Genomic DNA, 10,031 nt, shown 5'->3' with positions numbered 1-10,031 from the left:
TATCAGGCATGGATGGTCTGAAAATCAATTCAACGTAACATTTATTCTTGTTTAGTCTAAGATCAGGCAAAAGTTTTGTAGCCATAGTAGCCATCAGATCGGCATCTTGGTTTGCCTCGACGTATGTATGTGATATTAAAAGAATCAAAATTGTCAATTAAGCACCATACCTCATGTTGGTATCTTACCAAGTGTGGCGAATTGCAGTGTATCCTTTTCCTTACCTAGTCAACAATTATCTGTGAGTCACCAAAAAATTTAAGATTTTTTACCTTCATATCATTGGCTTTTTTCAGGCCTTGTAGAAAGCCTTCGTATTCTGCTGTGTTTTTGGTGCATGCGAACTCCAACCGGCTGGCCATGAGATGTTGATTCCCTTGTGGGTCAATGATAATTCTCCTAGCACCTGCACCTTCAAGGCAGTTAGAGCCATCAAAGTAGAGTGTCGAGAAAATAGAATCTAATGTTGCATTAAATGAACTACTTCCTATGAAATTGGGTCTATCATCTACTATATTACAGGATGGCTCATCAGTTGGACTATGGGGGAGAGCTTCCAACTGTGTGTTTGTCACAGTTTCTTCAACTGTCTCTGCATGGAATTCTCTGAAGCAGGTTTCAATGGCACAAATGTCAAAAGTATAATTCCTAATGATAGAGTTCATAAACATTATAGTTTTATTAGGGCCGTTTAGTTCTATCACCACATACTTCATGTATCTTTCTTGATCAACTCTCAACATATCACCTTTTCCCTTCTGAGGCAGCAAGAGACGGGACCAATCAGCTAAGAAATATCCATTTAGCTTTGCTGACCAGTCCCTACTAAGCAACATTCCATAAGCCTCAAGTATGTCTACTACCACTATGTCAATGACTTCTGTGTACTGTGGTTTGGTAGCCATCTGAATCAACACATCTTTAATTTCCCCAATTCATTTCACATTTGTTCTATCTAATTACATAATTCGAGTTCCTGTTTTCTCGGGTATCACATGAGGTCTTTTAGCAACAGCGTAAGGCATAACAGTGGACAAGGCACCAAAATCTACCAAGCAATTGTGTACGTTCATGTTGAAGATTTCAAATGTGATAAGGAAAGGTGGAGTCATGGATTTTGATTTCCTTCCTATCATGGCCGCACTGACATCTTGGGGGGTTCGATTCATTTTTTACAGAGTGGCTTCCATAGCTAATGGTGTTTGGGCTATACTAGGGGTACTAACAGGTCTAGACGCCGACTTCTTGGTTTGGCTACTCGGAATGGTGGGAGATTTGCAATTCCATTCATTCATAGCTTTCAAGAGAAGATCTCTTTGCTGCATTAATTTTAGCAAATCAAAGTATGTGATATTAGCTCAAGATTTCTTAAGATCATCCACAATGTTGTAATCAATGTTATAAACAGCGCAGGGTAGAGTAAACATACCGGTTTTTCCATTCTTAGGTGGGAGTTTACCATTTTGAGTCGCCTTCGTTGCAGTCAGATATGTATTATCTTTCTCTAGATAGTTCGCAACCGGAGTACTCTTGGAATCACCACTAGGTCTACCCTTCTCAACAGGAACTTCCGGAGCGGATGCCTTCAAAGGTCGAACACCTTTCTTTACCTAGTCTGCAAGCTTCATCATGCCTGGAAGTGACCCTTTACTTCATGTGTGGATTTCATTAGTGTGGGTTTCTACCGTACTATCTCCTTCGTCGTCATCGTTCTCATTTGTATAGAAATCCCACAGTACATTGATTTGTTGGGTTGTGTTATATTCTTTCCACGACTAGCCCACATAGTTAACCAGGGGTTAAAGGGGGGGAGGTCACAAGGGATTTGAGGGGCACCCGTAACCCCACTTTATGGGGTCCGGTGTAGCGCCCCAGAAAATTTTGGTTTTGGACCCTATGTTAGGTTGGGCGGACCCACCTATGGTTTTGTGCATGATTTTCGCACATGTTTTTTTGGACGCAATGGTTTTCAGTCCACGGTTTTGGACGCGATGGTTTTCGGTCCATGGTATTGGATGCTTCGGCATGTATAAATATGTATTGTAACATTGAAAGGAACATAATGAAAAAATCAAGCTGGTAGTCCCAGTTTTGGGATCAAGGGGAAAATCTTTGTGTATATGTGTTTTATGTGCTATGCTCTCACATTGTTTATTTTCTGTGTTTTAGAATTCGTATGCAGGTAATTTCTGTATGGGGTTAAAACCTATGTTTGGTATCAAATCTGTTTTGGCTTCAAGAGGATGCCTTTGTTGCTGAGGGGTTTCATTTGAGCTTGTGGTAGACCTTGTTCAATGGGAGATATACGAGATCAATTCTGTTGGTGAAAGAAGATGGTGAGCAATAGAAAGATAGAGATCAAGAAATTTAATGGTCAGAGTTTTCAGTTGTGGAAACTCAAGATGGAGAATCTGTTGGTGGATAAAGATCAGTGGATCGCGGTAGATGCGGGTACTAAACCAACGGGAGTTTGTGATGAAGAATGGAAGAAGTCGGATCGGAAGGCAAAGAGCACAATACGATTGTGTATCTTAGATTCAGTATTGTTGAATGTATCAGGGGAAGCTACGGTGAAGGCTTTGTGGGTGTTATCTCAAAATCAGACCATGGAAGGCTTCTGACCAGGAAGACTTTAAGTAACTATTTCAAACCTACTTTAGGCTAAGGCGTAGCCTCCCCAACCTGAGAGGACTCTCTCAAAGGATTAATGATTTTTTATTATGATTAAGATGGCTAACTCTTATGAAACAAAGGTAAAAATGTAAGTGGTGGAAACACAACTAAAAAGTATCCATTGGGCTTATGGAGTCACAATCGTTTCAGTATAGCAACGAGATCAACCTTACATAGAAGTCAGGGCATTTAGGTTTATACCATTCAGAACACACCAGAAACATATAGGGCAACACAGTTTATAAATATGTGAAGGAAATTAGAGCACAATCAGTGATTTCTAAGTAATCACACATTTATACCACTAAAAATATTGAAGAGAAGATAATACACAACATTCTTAACAGTAAACTCCTTCTGATTCCTGAGAAGTAAAGCCAAGTCTTGTATTACCAAAACAGTCATATACATAGCACAATAGTTCCAATTTCTCTAAAATTTTCCAACCCCAAGTACATTGTTGTTTCTCCTATATATAGAATTCTTTACAAAGCTGACATTCCTCCTCCAGCATGAGGGGAACTCGAATTCTGCTTGCTATGACACCTATTCCAACTTTAACTGTTTATTAAAGGCAACAAACTACTAACTAGATATTTTAGAAACCTAAGACAATTAGGAGTCTAACTCCACATCATGCTGGTAAGAGCATTAATTACAATCAAATCTCATTCTCTGACAAGTGGTCTCCTTCAATTTAGTTGTGGTGGATTTTCAAAGCTCCTTACTGATCCTTAATGTCTTATCCCTTTACGGCTACTAAGAAGTAGGAAACTACCCCTGTTTATATGCTTTTGGTTTCATCAAAGATATTCGGAACCAATTAACCATGTTGATCTTCTTTAATTAGCCAACAATCTATTGGAGTGCCACGTTCTTCATGTGCTGTAAGCGTTTCCCGTATACATATGTGATGACAAAACCTTTTTTTAAAGCTGATTGAAAAGTCATTTACACATACTAGAGGTGATCATTTGTATAACAAAAAGTTTAAAGTTCAATACTTTCTTCTGCTTGTTTTGCCCTGGCTATTTGCTTGCACATTGTATATGACCTTTTTCCTTTCAAAAATTACCCCTCGGTTACTCAAAATTGGTCGACTGAGTTTAATTTTGCAGCTACAGCAGTTTCGTAGCACGCTACGACACTGCTCTGTAATTTCAAAGACACAGCTTAGGATCAAAATTTTACTTTCTTGAGTCTTTCTTTTTTTTGCAATGGCTTTTTCAACTATCATGAAGCTGTCCAAACTGAATATATGGACACCATTCTTCAAAGGTAAACTTCAAGAGGTAATTCATCAAAACTTTGGACTCAGCCTTACTTGCTTATGTGATATCTTTTAGCTACAAATATTCTTCATGCTGGCTTGGTTACTCTTCTTTGGACTGCTTCTCCTGTGGATTGTTCCTGTATTTCCTTCTTTGACCTGAACTTTCCCTTTCTTTCGGTAGACCCCTCCATGGAATTCCTGCAATGTGAATACTAAAGAAGTCTGCATCGTCTCAATCTCTGTCACTGCCTCACTTGCAATGGATGAGGAAAGCTGCTTAGCTTGATTTTCAAAAAATCTAAATTGAAATCCATAATCACTCAAGCATAAGATTTTTACAGATTGCATCTAACTGCCACATTACAAAATATTTACAAGCACGACATTAACACGACTCATCTTTTAATATGGTAAAAGAAACCCACAAGAGAATACTTGAAGTTGAAGATCTAAATAGAAAATAATCTACTCAGTAACAGACAACGTTGAAAGCTCAAATGGCCCTAGAATGGATTTGATTGTGCAAATTCGAATCAGAATTCATATGAATAGGATCCAACGCTTTTACTTAGTATATTATCCACATTGTTGTCTGCTCTGGGGGATATGAAAACACCTAAGCTACATGGCCAAGAGACAACAAATGAGGTATCTGAGAATCAAATTTTGCTGGACGAATTGTTGGCAGATATGGCGGTGTTTGTTATAACAGGAGGCCGATTGGATTTCAGTCCAAAAACTCCACAAAATCCACCAGCGAAACCACCAAGAGCTCTGCGGGGATCATTTTGTAGCTGTGAACAGGCAGAAGTAGTATCTAAATAGTAAATACATATACATGAAATCTCAATTTCATGATAAAGTTCAAGATGATAATTCAGGGTTTCCACTGCATTTATTTTCAGATCTCTTCTTGAACTGCACTATGATGATGGTCATGTTATCACAACCCTCACCTAAAGTTGTTGATGGCGCAAGACATTTGGCAAGCACTTTTTCACAGACTGTTGAAAGTTTATCATCAACATTAATGTGCTCATGTATAAAGTCCACAACTTGTTGGCTAGACATGACATCCCAGACTCCATCGCATGCCAAGACAATGAACTCATCATCCTCACATAGCTCCACAACATTTATATCTGGATTTGCAGTTACAATCTGTTTTTCAGCAGGGAGAAATTTGTTTTGTTTGAATTCCATATCTCCAATAGCCCTCGCCAAATTTAAGCTTCCATTGATACGTCCAGCATGAATGAATCCTCCAGCTCGAAGAATTTGATCCCTTTCGATCTCAAGCTCTGGCTTGTGATCTCGTGACAAGTTGTATGCCTGACCCTTTCTTGAGAGGACACAACGAGAATCACCAGCATTTGCCACAATAAGCTGATTATTTTGAAAAAGGGCAACACATGTCGTGCTTCCAGAAGTTGGCCCAGAAAAATCAGCATGTGGTCCCTGTTCAAATGCCCAGTCATCTACTAGATCTTTATCTTTTTTCTCTATGTTTCTTGGAGAATAAGACCAAATAAATCCCTCTAATAAGTCAGTCAATTTGTTGAACTTATCCCCAAGTATAGCTAATTTCCTCCAGCCCCTTTACCCATGCATCATCTCATCCATCCTGTAAAATTCTCTTCGAATACTTCCACATAAATCACCATTTGTGTATGCCTCACTCTTCAAAACTTGTTTATGAAGATATTTTAGAATAGCCTTCTGATAGATAGTTTCATCAAGTTCCTTTTTCTTAGTGACTTTTAAATTCAGGATACCTGATAAGATGTTTCTGAGATTTGGCACTTGTTTAAGTAAGGGCAGCGTAAATAATTGCTCACGTGGACCACTTTGAGTTACGTCATTCAGGAGCAATTGGGACAGTGAGTTGAAGAAGCTATATCCACCTTCTCAGTCTAAAACAAAAGCAATAAGCATCCCAACTGTGTGACCAACGAAAAGTAACAGAAGAAGAAACAAAGCTTCACTATTGCTACCTTTTGCCAAGATGGCAAAAATTTGCATTCCCATACCAAGCGCTCTTGAGAATATGTGTATGCAGAATGGAACATGATACAGGATACTCATGAAAATGCACTGGATCAAGACCACTGGAAAACTAAAACTGAGCTCAAGATTGTTTACAAGGAATAGTTTCAGACTGCCCCAAATCCAAAGAACAGATGCAAAACCTAGAAGGACATTTCCCCAATTGCTCTGATACCATTTCGAAAAGCCTAATTGAACGACCAAAACCGCAGAGAAAAGTACAGCTACAAACATGTGCCAGTACCAAGACACCTAACGACCTAACAATGAGAATAAGCGGTTTGATATGATAGACGAAGTGTATAAGCTGACAACTGTTGATCTAAACATAACGAGTTTTAATAGATATGACAGCTGGGTGAAATTTGCTATGGATCTGAATGAATCGCTGGTTTCATAGCGTAGCCAGTGCAAATTCTGGGTTTTGTGCTACGAAAACACCTAGATAGTTTCGTAACACATAAAAAGCTTAAAACAAATTTGATACATGGAATTTATGTGAGTTGTGGAACCAGTGATGAATGAGAATGGAGTGTTTGATCTTTATTTAACCATACCACCAAGACTCCTAGGACTTAGATACTAAAGGAAATTTGAAAGAAAACTAAACCCAGACTAACACCAAAATTTTACAATCAAAATGATGTGAGCAATTTAGAAATTGTTTCTTAGGTGATAACAGGTGGCTCCACTTGGGATAGTGTGCTCCTGTAGTATGCTAAGAACTCGCAGGTCCAGTGCTTTATCCTCTTATGAAAAATGGACAATTGCTTAACAATCATCCCCTTCAATCTTCTTGGGTCTTCACCTCGGGCTTAAGCTTGATGATCACTGTAGGAGAAAGAAGTCTATATCTACTGAAAAAATTCTCAGTCAACCTTGAGCTTATTTGCATTTTCCTACCTACCTACCCTATCAACTGCAATCTCCACTTGTAGCTCAAGGAACATGAAATTTCCAATGAAGCCAGTCATCGATGTGATCTGACACTTGAATCTCTTGACTGCATTCAATCTCAAAATAACTATGATAATGAGATGACCAAATCAACGCATAATGTATATGATCTTCATAATGAAAATTAAAATGAAATATTGATGTGCAAAACTTTGCCATGTATTCCTTTATTGGGTCAAAGAAAACATGGCTATTTTGATAATCATCATAACATTCTATCTCTTCAGACAACTGATCCTCAGCCAAACAAAATTCCTTTGATGTGCTATCCAACTGCCTTTCTACATGATTCCCATAGACAATGTAATTTTCCTCACTATTGTGATCATTCTTTGAAGTAATATGTTGCAAGGAATTACAAAATTGAACAACCTTTTCCTCTGCATGAGGGCTATAAAAGCTATTTTCCAATACTTCTTCTTGATGTTTGCAATCAATTTCATACTCATAATGATCTGAAGCCTGACAAGCCTACTGCATCTCTACATCAATCTTAGAGGATGTAATATGATTTTCATAAGTAAACCCCTGCTGATCTTCATGCTGCATTTCATGAGATGTTATACTTTCTTCTTGGTGTTGAAATGAATTGTTATGAAGAGCCTCTAAAATTTCTTCATCCATAAATTCATCATCATCATAACAATCCTCCAAGTACTGAATAATACTTAAAGAATGTCTATAGCAATCTTTGAGCAACAATAAGGAAGGATAACATTCTTTATACATCTCATAGAATTCGTCATGAAAATTAGCAAGTGAATATATTGAACCATTTTCCAAATTTTTATACCAAGACCATGCTTTTCCTTCTAAGGTGGTCATAAACATCTTTATGAGACAATCCTCAGGAAACTGAACCTTAAGATTGCGTACATGCATATGAAACATAACCAAATGAAGAGCAGCATTGTCTTTCTTTTCATCTTTGAATATCGGAAGATCCTCTAACCAATCAACCTTTGGCATAGGATTTGGAAAACCAGGGATATGAGACCGATTCATAGGAGCATACCTGGCATTCATTCTTGCAGTGGAACTCATCTTGGAACTTCATCAAGCTACTGATCTTCTAGCAGTGAGTCACCTTCCAATTTTTTATTCAATGTGTGGAGTCGCCAAGGTAGTTTTGCAGCCTCAAAAAGATGTCTGAGCTCCTGCTACCTTCAGAAGTTCAGCCTCTTAATTTCGGGATTGAATAGACTTCAGGCTCCCGACAGACGCACCAAAATGTTATGTCAAAATCAGACCCTAGAAGGCTACTGAGAAGGAAGACCTTAAGTAACTATTTCAAACCTACTTTAGGCTGAGGCTTAGCCTCCCCAACCTGAGAGGGCTCTCTCAAAGGATTAATGATTTTTTATTATGATTAAGATGGCTAACTCTTATGAAACAAAGGTAAAAATGTAAGTGGTGGAAACACAACTAAAAAGTATCCATTGGGCTTATGGAGTCACAATCATTTCAGTATAACAATGATATCAACCTTACATACAAGTCAAGGAATTTAGATTTCTACCATTCAGAAAACACCAGAAACATATAGGGCAACACAATTTATAAATATGTGAAGGAAATTAGAGCAAAATCAGTGATTTCTAAGTAATCACACATCTATACCACTGCAAATATTGAAGAGAAGATAATACACAACATTCTGAACAGTAAACTCCTTCTGATTCCTGAGAAGTAAAGCCAAGTCTTGTATTACTAAAACAGAGTCATATACATAGCACAATAGTTCCAATTTCTCTGAAATTTTCCAACCCCAAGTACATTGTTGTTTCTGCTATATATAGAATTCTTTACAAAGCTGAGATTCCTCCTCCAGCATGAGGGGAACTCGAATTCTGCTTGCTATGACACCTATTCCAACTTTAACTACTTATTAAAGGCAACAAACTGCTAACTAGATATTTTAGAAACCTAAGACAATTAGGAGTCTAACTCCACATCATGCTGGTAAGAGCATTATTTACAATCAAATCTCGTTCTCTGACAAGTGGTCTCCTTCAATTTAATTGTGGTGGATGTTCAAAGCTCCGTACTGATCCTTAATGTCTTATCCCTTTACGGCTGCTGAGAAGTAGGAAACTGCCCCCGTTTATATGCTTTTGGTCTCCTCAAAGATATTCAGAACCAATTAACCATGTTGATCTTCTTTAATTAGCCAACAATCTAATGGAGTGCCACATTCTTCATGTGCTTTAAGCCTTTCCCATATACATGTGTGATGACAAAACCCTTTTTTAAAGCTGATTGAAAAGTCATTTACACATACTAGAGGTGATCATTCGTATAAGAAAAATTTTAAAGTTCAAAACTTTCTTCCACTTGTTTTGCCCTGGCTGTTTGCTTGCACATTGTAAATGATCTTTTATCTTTCAAAAATTACCCCTCGGTTACTCAAAATTGGTCGACTGAGTTTAATTTTGCAGCTACAGCAGTTTCATAGCGCGCTATGAAACTGCTGTGTAATTTCAAAGACACGGCTTAGGATCAAAATTTTACTTTCTTGAGTCTTTCTTTTTTTGCAATGGCTTTTTCAACTATCATGAAGCTGTCCAAATTGAATATATGGACACCATTCTTCAAAGGTAAACTTCAACAGGAAATTCATCAAAACTTTGGACTCAGCTTTAATTGCTTATGTGATATCTTTTAGCTACAAATATTCTTCATGTTGGCTTGGTTACTCTTCTTTCGACTGCTTCTCCTGTGGATTGTTCTTGTATTTCCTTCTTTGACCCAACCTTTCCCTTTCTTTCGGTAGACCCCTCCATGGAATTCCTTCAACGTGAATACTAAAGAAGTCTGCACTGTCTCAATCTCTGTCATTGCCTCGCTTGCAATGGATGAGGAAAGTTGCTTAGCTTGATTTTCAAAAAATCTAAATTGAAAGCCATAATCATTTGAGCATAAGCTTTTTACAGATTGCATCTAACTGCCACAATACAGAATATTTACAAGCACGACATTAACACGACTCATCTTTTAATAGGGTAAAAGAAACCCACAAGAGAACACTTGCAGTTGAAGATCTAAATAGAAAATAATCTACTCAGTAACAGACAACGTTGAA

The 10,031-nt window shown here is 37.8% G+C and overlaps 2 pseudogenes; both read right to left on the bottom strand.

Moving 5' to 3' along the window:
- Positions 1-4,439: 4,439 nt before the first annotated feature.
- LOC149210952 (uncharacterized) lies at positions 4,440-9,940 on the bottom strand (annotated as a pseudogene).
- On the bottom strand, positions 4,745-5,569 carry LOC149210953 (putative protein phosphatase 2C 11 pseudogene; annotated as a pseudogene).
- Positions 9,941-10,031: the final 91 nt, after the last annotated feature.

The sequence above is a fragment of the Pinus tabuliformis genome, chromosome 1_2, assembly GCF_031772625.1.
Source record: "Pinus tabuliformis cultivar Carrire ecotype Pingquan chromosome 1_2, CPIR1, whole genome shotgun sequence".
NCBI lineage: Eukaryota > Viridiplantae > Streptophyta > Pinopsida > Pinales > Pinaceae > Pinus > Pinus tabuliformis.
This window is presented reverse-complemented; position numbering and strand designations above follow the sequence as displayed.